The 5433-nt window shown below is 40.6% G+C and overlaps 1 pseudogene; it reads left to right on the forward strand.

Annotated features, from left to right (window-relative positions):
• Positions 1–1936: 1936 nt before the first annotated feature.
• LOC106010176 (TBC1 domain family member 1 pseudogene) lies at positions 1937–3051 on the forward strand (annotated as a pseudogene).
• Positions 3052–5433: the final 2382 nt, after the last annotated feature.

Genomic DNA, 5433 nt, shown 5'->3' on the forward strand with positions numbered 1-5433 from the left:
AAGCCTTTATGGATTGGCTGTTCGAAGTTGCAATTATTGGTTCTTGCAAGAGTACACATACTCCATACCCCAAGCTCCTAGAGCCCCACTTCTACATGAGATTTTCCTGATTGTAACCCCATAGGTTAATCTCAACTTGGTTGAGATGTAGTCACTTTAGAGAATAAAAACTTCTAGACAAAAGGGTTTCGTTGAAAACCCTTTTCAGATCCCCTCCTAGGTTGATTTTCCTGGGAACATTTTGCTTTCATTTTTCAATAAATGCTGCTTTCTGCTTTTGCTCTACAATAAATATTTTTTCTCATTTCTCTTTTGACTCTCTACCTTGTTAATTCTTTCCAGACTGAGAAAAAAACCCACAAGCCAGATGGTAACAATCATGATGATGATGGGGAGCATGTGGTAGAGCAGAACTGTTCAGCTCATGGAGGCCAGGAAGAAAGACTGGAAGAGGCCAACATCCTGCCCCATTACTCTACTCAAGGTCATGACCTCAGCACACTAAAATCTTCCCATTAGGCCCTACCTCTTAAAAAGTTCCACCACCTAATAATAGTGCCACAGTCTGAAGAGGAAGCCACCAACACATGGCTTTTGAAGACCATTGAATCAAGACTATAGGAAATATATTGAGGCCAGCCCCATGAAAGATATTAGTTTTTATTTAGTTCTAGCACAGTAACTGTCATGGTGTTCAGAACATGCTTACTGAGTACCAAAACTTCCAGGGACCCAGGGGCTATTTTAGGTTACAATACTTGAGAGCACAGACACCAGGCTTATGTGTTTCCCTTGTACATTGTCATACAGAATTAACTGCTTAATAAAAGTTTCCAAGGATGGTAGAGCTGACTATATATTACTATCAGAGCTTTACCCACATGTGGCCTTTTACTAGGACTTATAATAGGGCTGTGAGATTCTGTAATTGCTGGAGACAGGTTTTCCATATCAATACAAAATATAGTTATTCATTAATAATTTACCAGAACAAATTTCACTCTGATTTAATAAATGAATTATTAATTGATGCTTTTAAGGAAAATAGTTCTGAAGAGAAGTTGCTTTCTTTCTCCTTTCCTGCCTGGGTTTTACGTTAGTACAATATTTGCAGAAGAAGCAGATGTCACAAATTTAATTTTATAAACAAGTTGGAGCATGACTGTGTACCCATTACATGTCTTCCTCATTATTGGACCATCAGTTCCACAATATAGGAACATGGTTTTTAGGCTTCATTTCTATAAACCAGACATGGGAAATGATGTCATGAACATAGTGATGGATCAATTAACAATGAGGGAAAAAGTATTTCATGTCAAAAGAACTCTGGTAGGGCCGGGGATTTAGCTCAGTGATTTCACTGCCTGCTGGGCAAGCACAAGGACCAGAGTTTGATCCCCAATACCAAAAAAAAAGAAAAAAACCAACTCTGGTATAGCATACAGTGGACGATTTTTGATGTGTTGTTCCTTTAGATATGCTTTCTGACTTAAATAAATTAGTGTCCTAGAGAAAATAAGAAACATTCACAATAAACTCTAGAAAGCTAGGGAAAAGAAGATGGTCCAGAACTATAGACTCATGGGCCAGGAAGTAGAACTTGCTTCCTGCATAAGGCTAGAGAGACAAATGATAAGAGTTACAATTTTTAGTTTAGCTGGCCGTTTCCCCTTTTGTTATGGTTTAGATCTAAAAATGTCCCACGTAGCCTTTCTCGCCCGGCTGCCCGGCTGGCGCTACCTCTCGGGAGGGCTGTGACTGTCAGGGAGGAGCCTGCTGCCCTAGCCACCCCATGGGGCGAGGATGCTCAGCCCCGCTGCACCCTGAGCCCGCCCCTCGCTGTCCCCTGGCCCATGGGCCGGCCGCGGGAGTGAGCGGGAGTAGGAGGGTGAGGAGCTGCCGCCCAGCCCCGCCCAGCCGCGCCCAGCCCGCTATGTCACCATTGTTCAGCTGGGTAGCCAAGGTGCCTGAGATCATCAGCTCCATCCGCCAGGCAGGGAAGATCGCCAGCCAGGAGGAGCTGCACTGCCCGTCTGAGTTCGATGACACCTTCGCCAAGAAGTTTGAGGTCCTCTTCTGCAGCCCAATGGCAGTGGCACACAAGAAGGCCCTGCTGGCCCTGATTGATGAGTGCATTGAGAAGTTCAACCACGTCAGCTGCAGCCTGAGGGCAGACGGGGAGCCACCCTTGAAAGGTCTCATGCCCCCCACTGAAGGGGTCACTTACCCCGGGTCCCCGAGGCACCGACCCATGCCCAAGTCCTTGTCACAGCCGGGGCTGCACTCGCTGGCCTACAGGAGGGAGTTCCAGGATGGCAGCCTTCAGAGCATCAGTTTCTTCAGCTACTTTGAGGAGAATGACATCGAGAACCACCTGATCAGCGGGCACCATATCGTGCAGCCCACAGACACTGAGGAAAATCGAACTATACTCTTCATGATCGGACAATCTGAAGTTTACCTCATCAGTCCTGACATCAAAAAAATAGCATTGGAGAAAAATTTTAAGGAGATATCCTTTTGCTCTCAGGGTATCAGACACGTGGACCACTTTGGGTTTATCTACCTGGAGTCTTCAGGCAGAGGTGGCTTTCATTTGTCTGCTACATGCCATAGTGCACAAATGAAGCTCTGGTTGATGAAGTCATGATGACCCTGAAGCAGGCTTTCACAGTGGCCATGGTGCAGCAGACGGTGAAGGCACTAGCCCAGCTGTGTGAGGCCTGCCCCTTGCAGGATCTGCACAAGCTCTGTGAGAGGACATAGGGAATGAATTCTTCCAAAACCAAATTAGAACTCCAGAAGCACCTGACAACACTGACTAATCAAGAGCAGGCAACTATTTTTGAGGAGGTGCAGAAATTGAAACCAAGAAATGAACAGTGAGAGAATGAATTGATTATTTCTTTTCTGAGATGTTTATATGAAGAAAAGCAAAAAGAACACATCCATATTGGAGAGATAAAGCAGACACCACAGATTACAGCAGAGAATATTGGCAGTGAATTACCAACCAATGCTCCTAGATTTAGGCTAGAAAGTTCATAGACTGAAAGTAAGAGGATGGAAAATGGCTTTCCACTCAACAGGAACCCAGAAAAAAAGCAGGGGTACCAATCTTATTTGCAGACAAAGTAGATTTCAAACCAAAACTAATTAAGAGAGACAAAGATGGTCACTACATCCTTGTGAAGGGAACACTCCAAGAGGAAGAGATGACAATCCTAAATATATATGCATCAAATACAAATGCCCCCAACTATACAAAAAAAATATTAATGGACATGAAAAACTAAATAAACACTAATACAATTGTAGTGGGGGACCTCAATACCCCACTATCACAAATAGACAGATCATCTAGACAAAAATTAACAACGAAATTCTAGAACTAAACCAAGTTAGTGAACAAATGGACTTAATAGATATTTACAGAGTGTTACACCCCACAAAATCAGAATACACATTCTTTTGGGCTACACATGGTTCATTCTCCAAAATAGACCACATGATAGCTCATAGGACATGTCTAAGTCAATGTAAAAGAATTGAAATTACGCCCTGTATATGATCAGACTATAGTGCAATAAAATTGGAGATCAATAACATGAAACTGAAAAACTCCCACAAATACCTGGAAATTGAATAACACCCTCTTGTACAACCAATGAGTCACAGAAGAAATTAGACAGTTTCTACAAGTAAATGATAATGCCAGTACAACGTACAGGAATCTATGAGACACAATGAAACCAGCTCTACACTGGAAATTCATAGCAGTGAATGCCCATATTAGGAAAGCAGAGAGAGGTCAGATAAATAACCTAATGCAGAACCTCAAACTCCTAGAAAAAGAAGAGAATAACAAACCCACAGGACTCACAAGAGAGGAAATTATAAAGATCAGAGCAGAAATCAATGCAATGGAGACTAAGAGAACAATACAAAAAATTAATCAAAGAGTTGGTTTTTTGAAAGAATAAATAAAATCAATAAACTTTTAGCAACTTTATCAAAAAAAGGAAAGAAAAGACTCAAATCCATGCAATTAGGAACAAAAAAGGGGAAGACACAACAGAACGAGCAGAAATCCAGAGTATCATCAATACCTACCTCGATAACCTTTACTCTAATAAAATGGAAAACACAGAAGAAATGGACAGATTCCTAGATACATATGAATTGCCAAAGTTTAATGAAGAAGATATAGAAATTCTAAACACCCCAATTACAATGAGCGAAATTGAAAATGTAATAAAAAATTTACCAACAAGGAAAAGCCCAGATCCTGATGGCTTCCCTGCTGAATTCTACAAGACATTTAAAGAAGAACTATCACCATTACTCTTTAAACTCATCAAGGAAATTGAAAGGGAAGCAAGGCTTCCAAACTCATTCCTGGAAGCAAGTGTTACTTTGATTCCCAAACCAGGGAAAGACCCAACCCAAAAAGAGAGCTACAGGCCAATCTCCCTAATGAACATAGATGAAAAAATTGTCAACAAGATACTGGCAAACAGAATACAGAGGATCATCAAGAAGATCATACACCCTGACCAAGTCAGATTTATCCCAGGGATGCAAAGGTGGTTCAACATTCCTAAGTTAATAAATGTAATACACTATATTAACAGAGTCAAGGACAGAAAATGTATGATCATCTCAATAGATGCAGAAAAGGCATTTGACAAAATTCAACACCCATTCATGATAAAAACCCTACAGAAAATTGGAATAGAAGGTCTTTATCTCAACCTGATTAAGGCTATAAAAAACCAACAGCCATCATCATACTAAATGGTCAAAAACAGAACTTCCACGCTAGAATCAGGAACATGACAAGGATCCCCAATATCACCACTCCTGTTCAATATAGTTCTGGAACCATTAGCCACAGCAATTAGAAAAGCAAAAGAAATAAAAGGAATAAAGATAGGAAAGGAAGAAGGTAAACTGTCATTATTTGCTGATGATATGATAATTTACATAGAAGACCCAAAAAACTCTGCCAAAAGACTTCTAGACTTAATTGACAGATTCAGTAGAGTAGCTGGATATAATGTCAACACTCAAAAAACAATAGCCTTCTTATACACAAATAGCAGATTCACTGAGAGAGAAATTAGGGAAACAATTCCTTTTACAATAGCACCCCAAAAAATGAAATATCTAGGAATCAATCTAAGAAAGGAAGCAAAAGACCTCTACACTGAAAACTACAGCACCCTGAAAAAGGAGATCAGGGAGGATATAAGAAAATGGAAAGACATCCCTTGTTCCTGGGTAGGAAGAATCAATATAGTGAAAATGGCCATACTTCCAAATCTGCTATATAGATTTAATGCAATGCCGATTGAAACTCCAACAACATACTTCACAGAGCTAGAGAAAAAAAATGCAAAAATTAATTTGGAACCAAAAATAATCCTG

The sequence above is a fragment of the Heterocephalus glaber genome, unplaced genomic scaffold, assembly GCF_053883595.1.
Source record: "Heterocephalus glaber isolate CG9 unplaced genomic scaffold, H.glaber_assembly_v1.0 deba00000347, whole genome shotgun sequence".
NCBI lineage: Eukaryota > Metazoa > Chordata > Mammalia > Rodentia > Bathyergidae > Heterocephalus > Heterocephalus glaber.